The sequence below is a fragment of the Nyctibius grandis genome, chromosome 2 (genome assembly GCF_013368605.1).
Source record: "Nyctibius grandis isolate bNycGra1 chromosome 2, bNycGra1.pri, whole genome shotgun sequence".
NCBI classification, from domain to species: Eukaryota; Metazoa; Chordata; class Aves; order Nyctibiiformes; family Nyctibiidae; genus Nyctibius; species Nyctibius grandis.
This window is the reverse complement of record NC_090659.1, coordinates 12,266,304-12,282,640: the sequence shown is the minus strand read 5'-3', so window position 1 is coordinate 12,282,640 and position 16,337 is coordinate 12,266,304. Positions and strand designations below refer to the sequence as shown.

At 39.7% G+C, this 16,337-nt stretch overlaps 1 protein-coding gene across 7 annotated transcripts in view; it reads left to right on the top strand.

The window, feature by feature from the left end:
* NRIP1 (nuclear receptor interacting protein 1) overlaps nucleotides 1-16,337 on the top strand; it is an 80,798-nt gene that overhangs the window by 11,986 nt on the left and 52,475 nt on the right. For 3 of the 7 annotated variants that reach the window (XM_068422326.1, XM_068422344.1, XM_068422310.1), the window contains exon 3: nucleotides 14,069-14,161. The exons of the other annotated variants lie outside the window; for them this stretch is intronic. The gene's annotated coding sequence lies outside the window, so the exon portion shown is untranslated. The remainder of the gene's footprint in view (nucleotides 1-14,068; nucleotides 14,162-16,337) is intronic. 7 annotated transcript variants of the gene reach the window in all.

Below are 16,337 nucleotides of genomic sequence, written 5' to 3'. Positions count from 1 at the left end.
AATGCTAAGAAAATGTTGTCAGCTGCAGTGCATTGATATGCGATTGCATAAATCCAAAAGCTGTATTTTAGATTTTCGTATATATGCATATTTGTAATATTTTCATGGTTATAATACACAAAAATATAATCCTGAAACGATCCATTAGTGCGGTGTGCGTGTATGCTATATTTTGGCTAATTTGATTGCTATTGATCATACCTGAGCCATTATCTAGTATCTTGGGAATGTGATGGACGCTCTGTCTGCTTTTCTGCTGTTTCAGGGCAGAACATACTTCAGCCAGTCTCTTGCAACAGTTGTTAAAATCTTTGTAATTGCTGCTTGAGTGTAATTAGCATTTTCTGCTCTAAGCGTAGCACAGATTGAATAATAAAAGTTTTCAAGTAGCATGCTCAAGACTGCATTCTGGACTACAACACGGGATATCCATATCTTAAGGATATAGTCTAGCTTTGTTGATGAGAGTGGAAGTCTAGGCAGTTATTTTTATTGGGCTTGAGCTTCTCTCCGAGTCTGCGCAGCTCATGGAGTATGGTGACGTGGAATCAGTACGGTGGCTTCTCTTCTACTGTTCCACTTTCATCGTTGGATAAATCTCAGCAAAACTATTCAGCTTAGCGTTACTGAATATAACAGGGCACTATACCAGATATTCTGTAATTGTCAGTGAATCGGCTGCATCTTTTTTTTAAATATCTCTTCTTTTGTATTGTGCCGTTCAGTTGACTATTATAAAATATTTGCGTAAAAGATTCATGCAGCTTGATTGGCCATGAGGCATTAAAAACAATTCTAAAGTGTCCATTATTTTCAATTTTGAGTAGTCTTTAAAAAAAAAAGGATGCACTCAGTCTTTGGTGTTTCAAAGGGTTTGCTTTTTTCATGTAATTGATGAAAAGGTTGGTATCCCTGATCCTTTATGAACTGGGTAGAAAGGATGCTGCACCATGCTTGTGTGAACTGGCCAACTATGGATTTCTCCTTATTTTAGATTTCCATACTCTTTGACCTTGTAGTCGTTGACTTTGGTCTGGAACAATTTCAAAGTCATGTAAATGAATGTAATTAAGGTATTGCTTATCATCTTGGAGAGTTCACAGAGATGCTTATTGGCTAGAAAGGTTTGTTTACTTAATATGGAAGGTTAATATAAGGTTAAATTTTACTGTGTAAAATGGTTTTTATTTAGCAGCTGAAGAAAATACTGTTTGAAAAGGCAAATAATAGTTTTATTTGACCTCCATGTGTTTCCTGTAGCTTGCATTATTGGGAAAATTTATCTTCATTGCGTAGTCTTATTACAGTCTTCCTTTCTCCTTGTTCTACAAAGGGAACCTCTCAAAATTATTTGTAGGCCTTTGTGTAGGAAAGGAACTACATTAAGGAAGGAAGTGCAAAAATATTTGACAATAATTGCTATAAGTTGTCCATCTACTTCCACTTATGTCTCTTGTTCCCCCTCCCTCTTTTTTGCTGGAATGGGATTCAGACTTTGTTCTTCGGTGCTTCTTTTGTTTTTACGCTCACTGCTGCCAAAATAAGGTTAAAAAGCAGTGTAAAACAGCAGGGAAGAATACCAAGTTACTGGTTTCTGCCTTCTGTTTCTCAGGCAGTAGAAAGAACAGGGCCTAGGCCTCCACTTTCTTGTCTGTACCCTTCAACTTTGTTTGAATGTAGTTGTTTTGCTTATTGTTTATGGAAAAAATTGCTTGCCTGAGTGTTGTTTTTTCTCAGCTCACTTCAGAGTTTTTGTAGTTACCAAAAAGGTGAGTATGTGACAAGTGTCACTTCAACTCCTCTTTTCCCACACCTTTTTCTTCTCCTGCTCATGGCCATTTTTCTAGAAATGCAGTTCCCAGCTGGAGAAGCAGACATCCCTGGTGGGTGGTCGTGTCCCAGCAAGTGTGTTCTGTCAGACCTGTATGGGCTGAGTTTGGTGAGGAAGGACAAAGCTACATGAAACTTGGAAGCAACTCTTTCTGCACAGTTCTTTCTGGAACCAACAAGGACTGCTGGCTATGTTGGCCTTATTTTGCGGAGTACTGGCTTTTATAATTCTTTTTCTCATGTAACAAGAGTGTTACATGGGCTCCTCGCTGTTGAGGTAGCTAACTTTCTTCTGCTTACTAGAATGTTATGTGCTAAGTTAATTATGCAACAATGAGAATAGCCTTTAAAGGCTGATTAATGCAATGAATAGTCTTACCTGAGTACTTCTAGCTTGTGGGGATGCCCTATAACTCATACCCAAGAGCATCCTTCCCCTTCCATTCATGTAGGAGCTGAAGGCTTCAGATTCTAGTCCGTGCTTCCTAAATGTGCAGCTAGGACAATAGCTTGATCTTTCTTGAATTCATAATAACAATCATAACGTGAAGTGATCTAAAGATGCTTTCAGAAGAGATATTAGCTTTTTATCCTCATTCTCACATCTCATCAAGACAGATTTTGCTTAAGTTCAAAACCAGAATATTATGATCTGAAAGGAGTGGGAGGTGGGGAGGAGGAACACCACAGATAAGTGTGAAATCCTTCACCTTTGAAATTGGAAGGAATGATGCTGTTGACTTCAGTAAGGCCAAAAATTTCACCTTAATTCCAATATCACATGTTAAAGTCGTAGAACTCCGTGAATAATGGAGAAGAGGTATATGGTTACGAGGTGGAAAGGCAAAACAGCTGAAAAATGTCCTTTATCTGTTACTTCTGGCCCTATTTATGGGAAATAAGGCAAAAAAATCTATGCACCTTTGCCATTCACTTTTGCTTAGTTAACATACAAAAAGCATATCTGCTCCTAACTGTTCAACAGTGGCCACATAAGAATGCAAAATTTCTTGAAGAAAAATTTCCCCTTGCTGCTGGAGGTGATTTCTCAAGAATCAGTCCTGGTCCTCTCTACTTATTAATGTTTAATTCTCTGCTACCTAAAGTTTTATCCTGCTACAAAATAAGTGCAAAAGGAGCATTAATAAACTGTGCTGATAGGATTTTGTAACCTCTTTGCACTTCCTCACGTAGGTTTAGCTGTCGAGATGAAAAGATAACAAGGTTGTGCAGAATCACATTTACTGTTTACTGAGCTCTGGTTTGTCTTTGGATTGCAATATCAAACATGCAAGTCTGATAGTGTCTCTTGCATATAGCTCTTCAACACAGCTGTCTTGAGTGCTTGCTCACAAACTCTTCTTTTTCTTTTTTTTGTTTGGTTTTGGGTGTTTTGGTTTTTTTTTTTTTTAGCTAGTTTGTCATGTGCCCAAGGCTGTCTCAGCACACATAGAACTGAACTGGTCTTTGATCTGAAATGCATAAAAGGTCACTTTCCCAAACTTTATCTTCTGGACCTCAGCTTTTATCATTAGTCATTTTCTGCTGTGAGCTCCATTAATGGAGAAAGGGTCTGTTCAGTGCACTCTTCAGGCTTTCCAGGCAATTTCGCTTTTGCATTACCCTGCTCTAGTTTTGTTTTTGAAGTGCAGTAGGGGAGATGAATAATATTTGGACACTACCTTTTGGGGAACAGTGGATATTTTTGGGTTACAATGCTGTATGGTTCCTCCAGTTCTGATGTCTTCAAAGCCTTGCCTAGGAAAATACCAGCTGTATTTTGTCTCTGCAAAACTGGACTTAAGCACTAAAGCAGGTCTTAAAATACCCTCTTTGTGCTGATGATCACACTATTTCTGTGGCTCCTGCCTTATGACTTTGTTGTTATTTTTTGATGAATATTGTGCCTGCTTCACAAGATACCAGGAGCACAGAAACAAATCAAATTTCCTCTGTTGCAGCCTTTTGGGGATATTGTAGGCCATTGCTGTTCTGCTGCTTAAGTAGATTTAGAGCCTCAGATATCAGTTACTCTTTGGATAATGGATTGTATGAATTTAACATATAAGCATGCTCGTCTTCTTTTCCTGTCCTCCTTAAAGGTCACTGTACAGGAGGGAAAGTTGAGTCATGGGCTATAAACACTTGTAGGTCCGCTATCTGATCTAATTCTTGTTAGCTTATTGCTTGATGCTGTGGCAGGTGGACTTTGTCAGGTTTATCCACAGCGGTGCAACTGACCCTAGTGACCTGCCCCATTCCTCTGCAGAAGGTCATAGAACCATACAATGGTTTGGGTTGGAAGGGACCTTAAAGATCATCTAGTTCCAACCCCTCTGCCATGGGTAGGGACACCTTCCACTAGACCAGGTTGCTGGAAGTCCCAGGTCCCTTTCCTGTAGTGGGACGGCAAAAGTCGGGGTGTGTTGTCTCCTCAGCTGCTGCCCTTCCTTGTTGAGCAAAGACAGTTGCTTGGAAATGCAGCTGTTCTGAGTGCATCATACAGTTTTATTTCTGTGGAAAACTTTTTTTTTTTTAAAAAAAAAACAAACCAACTTGCCCATGTCATGTGGAGATCGTCTGGAGGATTCGGAGGACTCTAACAGGATGCCCTGGATTGTGGTTGTTTGAATAATTCAGAAAAGAAACATAAAATGCTGAAATATTACTGAATATTGCAGTTGTGCTCCAGTATCAAAAGTGTAGGTAGGAGAAAAGTTATTGGAAGGGCACGTGACAATGGGTATGTTAGAGCTGGTGATACTAGGAACATCAACGCTACAACATCCCATGCTCCTAAAACTGGGAGGGAAGTAATGGATGGGGTCCTTTTTTCAGTTCCTGAACAGCTGATATGCTGTCCTGGGGATGAACGCCATAGCGTGGGGGTGGTTTTATGGGTGTTGTGGGATGTGAGTTTGGTGGTTGTTTTTTGTGGTGTGGTGGGGTGTTTTTTTTATTTTTGGTTGGTTGTTTTTTTTAATCCTAATTTAGATTATGCATTTAAAACCTCTCATTAAATGACCTCATACCTTCTCATTAGGAAGAATTAGGGCAGAGGGCCACCTTATGACATTTTTGAAATTACAAGTAAATGTCATCACTGCAGAAATTTTAGGAAAAAAAAAAAAAAGTCGTGATAGAAGTTCTGGTGGGGGTAAGTTGTGATTATTTTGTATGCTTTCATGTGTTTCTGATGAGTGAGAACCTTATTCTTTCTGGGAAGAACAGGTCTTGGATGGATCAAATGTGAAATTTCTAAATGTCACTTCTAAAAACCTTTTCTGCAGAAATGATGGTAGGAGGCTTCTGCTGATTTGAAGAGTACAAATAATGTAATGCTCTTCGCATGTAATAAAAATGAGATGGGGAAATAAACACCTGGTTACCTTTCAGCCTGCATAAGTAACCTTACTAATTAAGGTAGGGACAGATATCCCTATGACTTTCTCTTTTGATTTGATTACTAGACTATACAAACGAATGTGTAAATATAAAAATAATAATAAACTGACTTTTCTGAATTCTGACTCCTCATACACACACTGATGGTGTGTTCCAGCACTGTATTCTTATATTTGTTATTTACAAGTGAGTCACTTAAGATAGTAGAAATAACTGATAATTACTAAAATGAGATCACAGAGGAGAAGAAAAAAAGTTTGATGTCTTCTGTATACTTCTATTAGCTTTCTTTGGTTACCTTGTGTGTCCTATTTAATCTTTGCAGATTGCTCATGCGTAACATGTGCATAAAACATTTTCTTCTGGAAATGCATAAGTGGTTTATGTTGAGTTGTTCGATGACCATGGTACAACCAGGAGGATTGTCTCCCATTGGATTTGACCAGCACTGAGTATTTTGATACTTTTTGTGGTCTGTGGGCATTGCTTCCTCTCAGTTTACAGGTACTGTTTGCCACTCCTCCGGACTACATGCATCAGTAATACAAGCCTGAACTGATGTCAGCTACGTTTTTGAAGTTACTTGAGGACCTTAGTTTAAGGTGTACATCTTTTATTTAAATATTTTTGTATTAGAGGCTCTAAATATACTGGAAAGCATTTTTTTAATTAAAAAAGGAAAAATATCTTTTTGTGCCTAAGTGATAATACCCACTAACATGTGCACTTCCCCCCATAAGTATGAGGTAAATGTGGTAATTTATATTTAATATATTCCATGGCAATCATTTGTAGGCATCATATGTAGGCATACTGTTGGAGCAAACTGATCAGAAGGAAGGCTGTGAAGAGAAATTTGTCCTGTCTTAAGAGCATATAGAGAAAATGATAGCTGAGCTGTCTTGGTCCAACGGTAGAACCCAATATTTTTTCTGTGCCATCTGAATGTGAAGGAGAGTGTGGATGGATAAGCTGGAGAGTGAATGGGTTGGATCTAACAGCGGGCATTCTTTAGAGATGCTAAAAGCATCCTGAGTTTCTGGGAAAGCTTATTAATGCAGTGCACATAGGAATGTGGTAGAGATGTTAAGACTTACTAGTCATAAATACTTGAAACTTGGAGAACATTGATACTTGTGTCTCTGGAACTACCACTTGTTGGAGAGTTAAGGATATCGCCTCGATTTGGCACCTTAACTTCCGTGTGACTTGTTTGATTCTCTGTCTCTGTGGGTGAGTGGGGAAAGCCTTCATAAAATGAATCCGTTATTTAGCAGTGTGCGGATGATGGGAATTTTGAGTAATCTGTTTCGGCTAAGTTGTGAGTATCCTTTAATTTTACAACTTGTTGAACATTGGAGAGGAAAGAGCAACCATGTGGAGGGGAAGAGTGATAATGGTGGTGGGGAGGTGCTGTGTGAAGCATGCTTTAGCAACAGGACTGTATGCAAGGCTTCTGGAGCACCCAGTGACTGTCTCATGAAGGAGAAAGAGTAGCTGCCAGGAGCACCATGTGGCTTATGAACCTTGTCAGTGCCCTTCTGAACGTGGGGCTTGCTCTGGTTACTGAGACTACAGTCTGCTAGAGACCAGTAGGCAAGGGTGCTGTTCTGTGGATCTGAGAGCCACTGGGAGAAAGTTGTTTGGTGAAAGGTAAAAAAATTGGATGGTCTGGTTTGTTGTATGGGCTATCGTCATCGTGTAGGACTTCCAGAGTCTGTTCTGTACACACACCCACCCCACACACCCCCTTTTTTGGTACTTTGTTGATATAATAATTGCATTAATAGCTTTAAAGCGTGTTTTTATAAAATACATTATATATTGTGGTGGAACTGCTCTGACCCTGGTAGCCAGTCTACGGCATGAACTCTCACAAGTGAAAAATTGGCAAAATGTGATGTGTACCCAAAAACACATAGTACTTCTAGGCAGCAAAATGAAGGAACAGATCCATGCTGGACCTCCTAGCTCTGGGGAGGGGCTTTAACTTCCATCAGTGGCTGCTTGAGTTCTGGTCTGCAGGTATTGCTCATTGGTTAGCTGATGTAAAATAGCTGGTTAAATTCCTCCCTCCCACCCCCTTTTAATCACTGTTACAGGTTGTTGGGGGTTTTTTTCCCCAGCTGTTTGCAAGTAGAATGGGAAGAACTGGCTTAATCTATAGCAACTTACTTCTTCCTTAAATAGTGTTTCTTTCCATTCAAAAGATGCGTGTTGTATAGAGGCTTTCAGGTACAAGACCCTTATAAACCGAACGGAGTTCAGTTAAAAATGTAGCATTTGAGCTGTATTGTGCATAGCTAAGGCTACAGAAGTTGAATTATATCCAGTAAAGAGAAAACTGCCAGAAGGTTTAGCTATGTTTTTATGCTATAGTCTGTGGTGGGTTTATTCTGCTACAGAGATACTGTCAAACCTAAGCCTGGGCTGGCTACCTGTTGAAAGAAGGCAGGTATGCTTATGTTTTCTATTTCCTGTGAAGTCTGGGGAACAGTGCTGGTTTTCTTTCTTCTTTTAAGCTTTGCAGCATTTAATTAGATAGCTTCATGTCACCTACTGTGACAGAAAGTACATATAATAGCACGCATGCTGTAGGAGGCTACGGGTCTTGGCCTGTAGGTGCTGTGCCCTGTTCCTGTGTACAGGGGTGACTCTTCCCTGTTTTGTTCTTTCTGTTCTTAGTGGGAAAGAGGTGGGATGCAAACCTGTGGCAGGCTGACTTCAATGCCCTTGCTGCTTCCCGCAGCGGAACAGACAGGCTCAACAGGGATATCTGGGCAGAGAGCAGGGAAAAAGTGTGCAGACTCGAGTTTAAAAATTAATCTAGGAAGGACATTCTAAAAATAGATTAGAGCATGTGAACATATACCTGTGAGAAAGAGAATGTAAAAGATTTCGGTCCTAAAAGAGGCTTTTTGAAGGGATAGCTGTGTGCGTCTCTTGCGACGTGCCACATTGCACATTCGTGATGCTTAAAAATATTTATTCCTGTTATGAGGGAAGCCTGTGTCTGTTTGCTTTCACTGCCTCCCGCTCTTCTGGCAAACTTCAATACTGAGTGTGAGAGAATATCAGACTAAAGTGGAACACACCCAAATTTAGGGGAAATGGCCCTACTGCCTGCTCTTTTTTAGAGGTAGGGGCTGAGTTTGTGACCAAACAGTTAACACTTTTTTAATATGCTAGCGAATGTTTATTTTAGTTGCTTCTTTTAGTAGCTATATTGCAGTAAATGTGCCTTTTCCAAGGACGTCAGTCCCTTAACCATGCACTGATTCCACAGGGAACAACTCAGTATGAAAACTGGTGAAGCTGTGAGTTGGTGGTGTGGTTATTGTTGTTCCCTTTTACTGGAAGGAGTAGATTGTATCCAAGGAAAAAGTGATATTCCCCCCTCCCCCCTCCTCCACACACAAGTCTAACTGTGGTTTTTGTTTCATATGTTAATGATTGTTTTGTAATACAGGAGCACAGAAATTACATCTGGAAATAGCAATCCACTGTGTTTTGGAGTGTAGAACCACATGCACGTGCCCAAACAGAGTAAGAATGGAACTGTTAAAATTGTACAGGTGTGGGACTAAAACATGGGGACTTAAGTTGGCCTGAGCATCCAGAAGAGAGGTCTGTGGCAAGGGTGTACCTCGTCCCAGGCCTCCACAGGCTTATACCAGCATTCCTGGGTGGATATTGAGTCTAGCACTGACAAAACACCTGGCTCTAGTTGCATGGAGGCATTATTTAACAATAGAAGACAATAGAAGACAATAGAATATAAGAAAAGTGCTGCCATAAAACTAGCAAGAACGGCAACATCTTCCTAGTAGTGCACTGTATTAGACCAGCCTGTGGATTAGTTAGGGACAAAACTAAGACCAGGTAAGACAGCAGGTAACCCTCTCACCAGACATAGTCTTCATTCAGAAACAAATAGCATAAATATCCTTATTTTGGTTTTTATCTTTTTCTCTCTTGCTAGACTTAGAGATTAGAAGGCAACAAGAACCTGACCTGTGCTTTAGTTTAGGGAATTGAAGTACTTCTCTTACTTGACCTCTTAATAGAGAGGCAGATGTTCCCTTACCTGTGTATGTTGCTGATGCAGTTGGGATTCAACGTTGTTATCAGTGGGGGTTGTCTAACCTCTGCTAATAAATTTTAGTTTTAAACCAACGTCAAATAATATGAGATTTTCCTTGCGCAGAAGGGTGACATTGCGTATGTGAGGGAAAGCTTGGGAATATTCACTTAATTAGATATGGAAATACAAGAGCGCAGCAAAAGTGAATCCTTATCTATAAAGACCGAGTACACAGACTGATATTACAGCTTGGTTTCACTGAACAGGGAAGCCCTATCCCTGGCCCATTAGTCCCGCCACTTCACTGGTACAGGCATAGACAGTGCTATTACCCTGTAGGGAGCAGTTGAAGGAGGTGCAATTATTTGTCCTATTAAAAATATGAATGTGTCTGCTGTCTTCATTACCTGAGCCAGCTTACTGCAGGATCAGGAAAGAGTGTGCTGTTACTGATCAAAGGGTTGGGGGAGGATGTGATATTTAAGGAAAGGTTTGCATGGGGGCATAAGCAGAAGAAAAGTGGGGGACTGGAAGTGATGATTTTTTTTTTTTTTTTTTTTTAATTTTAATTATCACTACCCCATTCCCCCCTCATTGGCTCACCTGAGTCTATGGGTGGATGATCAAGAACAGCAGCAAGAGCTGGATAAACAAAACATGAGTTATATGTGTTAGGTGATTCTCTGAACAAGAAGAGTGTTTCCTTCCAAGAGGCTGTTATCAGTGTTGGAAGCTCTCTGTTTTTTTTCCCCCTTTTTATTTTGTCCTCCTTTTCCAATTTTATTTATTTTTAGCACGTCTCCAAAGTAAAGCAAAAACATAATCAGATGTTTAAGTAAGAGGTTGTTTTTGGGTCAGGCTTATGAGATACTCTACTTTTAGTTTTGCTAAAGAAAATTTTATTAAATCAGATGTCTGACTCATATGTGTTGCATTCTTTCATCATAAAATGCAGTTCTGCACTGTGGTTAATAAGTGACTATTCTAGCCTAGTATTGTATGAAAAGGCACATGTTTCCACAGTAACTTCTGAATGCATTGAATAATCTAAACTAATTTAAAAAAAAGAAACAAAAATAATAAATTGAATTTATGAAGACCACTCATTTCTTGTAAGTTTTGTAATAACAGGTGAAAAGGACAGGCCTTAATTTATTTACAAGTTTGCCTACAGGATTAAAAAGTGGAACAAACTTTTGAAATTGCCATTCCAACAAACAGGCTCCTCTGTCATCCAGAAGTACACTGTAGGCAGAAGTAGTAGGTGTACATGAAAATGTTAGTATAACTTGTATAAGAAGGCATGAATCACAAGAAGCAGATCTAGTTTCTTAAGTTCAGGTTCATGGGACTTTTCTGACTCAGGAACATGAAAACATTCTTAGCTAATAGCCAAACTGAATTATCAGTAAGCAGACTAAATGGAAATATGGTCTTTAGTTTACCACTTTATAGGTTTTGTGTTTGAAAAAAAAAAAAACCAAAACTTTTTTTCCCTAATATTAAAGTGCATCAATTTATTTAATAGCTTAGAAAACATACGCTGTTTTAACTAAAGTAGTATTCCTAGGGAGGTATGACAAGCAAGCAGTGTCTGTTTTTCAAGTGATGAAGTATTCTGTATAGGAGTTAATTCTGTACTTGTTAAATTTGTCTAGAAATGCTGATAGCACATTAATAGAAAAGTGCTTTGAAAGACTAACTTCTCTGCTGCTGAAAGAAGAAGCATTTTGGTTTCTAACCCCCTAACATATAATTAACAACTCATTGTAGCACTTCTTCTGAATCAAAATGAGATAAATATCCCTTAAATGCTCTCCTCTTTTTTTTGTGCGTGTGTCGTGTAGAAGCATCACTGAACAGTGGTAGGAGGGAGATGGGTGTAGGGGGCTCTAGGATTAAATTGCAGTAAACAAGTAAATCTGGGAGCAGAAATGGGCACTTCCAAAGAGGTGTGTTGGAAAGGGAGATGTGGGGTTGTGTGTGTTGTGGTTTCCATATTGCGTTGCGTGTTCAGCGTGAATGCACTGAACTGAAGAAGCCCTTTCTGCCTTTCTCCTTTTTAGTCACCTTCAGGGGTCCTGGATAGTCCTGGTGTTTGGGTTCTCTGCTTGATGCAGTGGCAGTTCCAGGCTGTGCGAAAGCCAAGTGAAACCTTGGCCTGCTCCCCCATGGATAGCTGGGATGTAGCTGGCTGCCACACGTAATGGGATTGAGCAGAGGGCGCTGAGATCTGCGGTTCTGGGGGCGTTTTTCCTTTAACACAGAAGTTGGACTTGCTGGTTGGTATTCTTGGTTCCTGCCATCAATCTTGGATCTGTGCAGCTGTTGTCTGTGCTAGGAGTTTGCGTACGTGAATACCTGTTCGATATGCAGTGTTGCAGAGCTTTGCTCTGAAGGCTGTACGAGACCTATAACAAAGTATTGATGTCCTCATGTGAATGAAAGAGCAGAAAAGGCATGATTGCGTATTTCCAAATCAAAGAAGCCTCTGAAAAGTATTAATAGGTTATCAACATTTTGTTGACTGCAAATACGGGTATAGAATTGGAGAATATCTCGAGTTGGAAGGGACCCATAAAGCTCATCAAATCCACCTCCCTGCTCCTCTCAGGACTACCGAGAACTAAACCATATGACTAAGAGCATCGTCCAGATGCTCCTTGAACTCTGACAGGCTTGGTGTCGTGACCACTTCCCTGGGAGCCTGTTCCAGTGACCGACCACGCTCTCAGTGAAGAACCTTTTCCTAATGTCCGAATGGGTAAGGGAAAGGTCTGCTCTAGTTTGCAGAACGTGATCACTGGGACATCCACCAGACTTTCTCCCTGTAATACAGACAGACTGTGGTGATTCCTGTTGGCTTACGTTGAGAAATGTTTTGTACTTCTTATTACATGTACTTTTAGGGTTAATTTTGACTTTGCCATATTTGAACATTTTATTCCTTACCTGGATCTGGAACAGTATGCACTGTATAGAACAGGAAAAAAATTATTTTAAGGCATTATGTTTTAGGGTTTTTTTGTTTTTTTAAATGGCACTGGCTAGATTTTTAGGGTATGATCCTTAACACAAACAATTTTGGGCCAAATGTGAAATAGTAAGTTCAGAAAACTTGTACAAAGTGTTAGGTGTCTTTACTGGCTAAAGAGCTGGTATTTTGTGGGCTAAAATTGTCTTTTTGTGTTGTCATTGGACTGACCGAGCTGTCAATGTCCACAGTACTGTACATGCTGTAGTTGCCAAATAGTTGGCTGGACTGATAAATTACTTAGTTCAAATGTTGTTCCTGCTTTGAAAAGTATGACACCTGTATTCTTAATCTTTTGGATAAAATAATACAAATATTGTTGGACTTGTTGTAGACTTTTGGTTTTCCAGCTGTGTTTGGGTCTACATGTAGCTATCAGGTTGTATGCTAAATATTAACTCAGGGTCTGTCGCTTGAGCTATCATATTACAGCACTGTAAGGAAATTTTATAACAATACAACTGGGCACTTAATCCATATTTGGTTTGCAAAGAACTTCAAATACTACAGTCAGACTCTAATATAGTTATCTATAATAAAATTATTTTTTCTGGCACTTAGACATTTTAAAAACATTAAGATTCAGCAGTGCTTAAATGCAAAGGGAGTTATTGATTATAATTTGGAAACCTGCTTTGAGTTATGGAGTACAACTCTATATTTTCATCTCTCTCTCTTTTTAAAAATTAATCTGTTCCTTTTATCTCCGTTGTATAAAAGACCATGTTGTTCAAGCCGTGTGGATAAGTAAGATGAGCGCCTGGTTGTTTTCTGTTCCAGCTGCAGCTTTAGAAAATATATTAATGGCAAGAGCTCTAGGAGTTGCCTCTCTTCTTTATGTGAATTCATTGTATACCTTGAAATGTTATTCATCTACTACAAGTAATATTTTGGAAATAATTGCAAGAGTATATGGAAGGAGATACTCCTCAGCATAAGTAGTGGTTCCAGAATCGACCTCCTTAGTGACTTAGTGCCATGGTCTAGTTGACATGCTGGTGTCAGGGCAACGGTTGGACTCGATGATCCCAGAGGTCTCTTCCAACCTGATTGATTCTGTGATTCCTTGGCATTGGCGGTGATGATAACTCTAGGATTGAAAATGTGAATTTGAATTCTGTCTTGTTTGCACTAGTAAGGTGCATTCTCAAAATCACTACTGTTCCTAATCAGTCATCTTCCCTTGAAAAAAAAAAAAAAATCATCTGAGATCTTTGGTATCAGATGAATGTTTCAGGTTTTTAAATCCTTTATTCTGGTCTTTGCCTCATCAACAGTGATAGCTTCGACTACTTTGTTACTGTGTGATGTGTGTTTATCTGTCCCCTCTCAAAAAGTCATGTGTGTTTGTTTGTGACTCCTTGGAGTGCTGATCTGTCTGGCTACTGCTTTCTTTCTCCAGATTCTTCCTCAGCACTGTTATGTACTCTGCCTTCAAAAAAGTCGTCTTGCAGTTGCTTTTATTTCATGTCATAGTCCAACAGAATTGCATTTTCTGTTTAAAAAAACAGAAAAACAACAACAAAAAAGCAATCCTTTCTTTGGGAGTGTGTTGTTTTGTGTGTGTTTTGGTTTTTCCTTTTTTTTTTTTTTTATTCTGTTTTCAGCCAACACACTCTCACATGGTGTTCTGAAGCATTTGTTGACTTCTCTGGATAGTTGAGAGTCATCCAGTCTTGTGCTCTTGTCAATAAAAAGATGACTTGCTTTTCCAGGTCATCTTTCCCTTCCAGTTGGATGTAGCATGCTCTTTCCCTTCAGAGTATGTGGAGATAAAAGTAGCAGCAAACAGAGGTAAAGCACTAAAGGTAGGTAGTACTAGTTTGCTAGATGCTGGAGCATTTCATCTGTCCTTTTATATAAACATTTTGTAACTTGCTGTTTTTCTGAGGTATGTACAGCCACCAGTCTCGCAGCCTTCTGCATCAGGACACAAAAAAGTCTCCTTAAGGGGGTTCTGTGTCATGGTGGCAGTCTCTGACACTGTGATCACCACGTGAGGCTGCAGGCTTGTCTGTTCTTGAGGCTGCGCTTGACCAGTGCTACGAAGCTTCAGCCTGAGAAGTAGGCAGCTGCCTGTCTGCGGAGAGGGCATGGGTGGCAAGAACACGCTTGGGCAGTTCTTCAACAGCTGCGTTGGCTTCCTTTTGGCTTCTGGGTGCAATTCAAGGTTTTGGCCTTGATTGCTTTTAAGCCTAACGTGACTTGAGCTCTGGCTGAGAGGCTGCCTGCTTTTTTGGTCCAACATAGCAATTAATGTCAACCGGGATACTTGACCTAGATCATCCTAGTTTTTAATGTCAAGTAGCCATTGGCAGGAAGTTCTTCGAGAAGGACTTTTGACTGTGGAATGTGCTCCCAACCTGCTCTGGTGGAGTCAGCTTGCTGAGCAGGCTCAGCACCAGGCATATCTTATTTCTTTGCCTGTGGAGACGAGGAATTGTTCAGTGCTTCTCCTGTTCTCCTTTACCCCTGAAGAAAGGCAGGTTAATGTGGGTTTATAATCGCTACACTAAGATTTTCCACTTCAGCCATGTGGGAAGACGAGTGAAATATATTTTAAAGAAAAAATAGCATACATGCCTTTATACATAAAAGGGCTTTTTTCCTGAGAGAATTTAATTGAACGTTTTGCATGAAATGAAAGCAAAAGACGTTTCCTCACACAGACTGGTTTTTGAAAATATGGCAAGCTAAATTTAGATAAGTGCTGTTTTCTTTCAGCTTTGTGGAAGACTACAGTTCACTGCCAGGCACAGAAAGCTTCCTTCCTGCTGGGAAAGGAGATTTATCAAACCATTAAAGCCATCGACAAGTTCTTTAAGCTTAAAGTACCCTCCCCAAGCCTCACAGCTGAATAGACTATAATAGGGCCTGCTTTACCCCAGGAGAAGGTGTTCGATGCTTTTTTCCTGGCCATGCCGTTTCTGATGAGGTTGGTCAGTTCAGTGAAGAAAAATGTTGAGGAGCAGAAGTAATTTTGAGAAGGAGGGGTTTTGTCTGGAGCTCTGCATGTCAACTGCACACCAAAGCTGGAGTGAACTAGGGGAATATAAATACAGTCACACCTTTGGCCTGGAAAAACTGTTCTCTTACAACTACTGTGAGATGTCTGAATGTGTATTGGCAAATGCCCAACAGCTGACCAAGATGACTATGGTTATAAAAGGATACAAAGGAGGAAGAGGGGAGATAAATTTGATCTAAAGCCATAAACTGTAGTACAGGGAGCTGGGACCAGTTTCTAGCTGTACAGCTACATCATGCCTCTTCTTGCTTAGCTGATGGACTACCTGGTCCTGCAGGCTGAGAGAATTCAGCTTGTATGTCTGCATTGGACAGAAGAGAAAAAGTCTATCCAGCTCCCTTTCCTGAACACGTTTTAACCCTTCTCCACTCAGTCTGGCTTCTGGAGAGCTTTGGGAACACAGTTTAGGAGAAGAAAGGAGAGGCATTAAAGAGATCGGAAATAAGGAAAAAAGTTACTTGTTTCTGGAAAAGGTTAGGAAATAAAACAGAAATAGAATTAGAGAATTTGAGAATATTTGTAATTTTAGTTATTGACTATCCAATAAAAATGAGGACTCCACAAGGAAAAATAAGAGGTAACAGAGATAATAAACCTGATCAGGTGGTTTGATTCAAAGTCAACTGAAGATTCATTCGTTTCAACAGATTTTGGATAATACTTTTTTTTTTAAAAAAAAAAGTGTAGAACAAAAGACAAGAGTCTTAAGAAATAGAAAACTTAAAGGGAATAAGGAAGTAAAATTGACGAAAATATATAGGTCACACCTAAAGGGAAAGATCTTTTTGTAAGTCTTTTTTGAAGACTGGTAAGGACGAGAGGAAGTTTCTATGCTAATGAGAAGAGTTACTACCCGGAGTGAGGCAATTCTTGTGACATCTGAGGGGAAAAGTACTGAAGAAGTAAGTGGAAGCTGCCGATTATGTTGAAATAAACAATCTAATTGGTGTCATGTA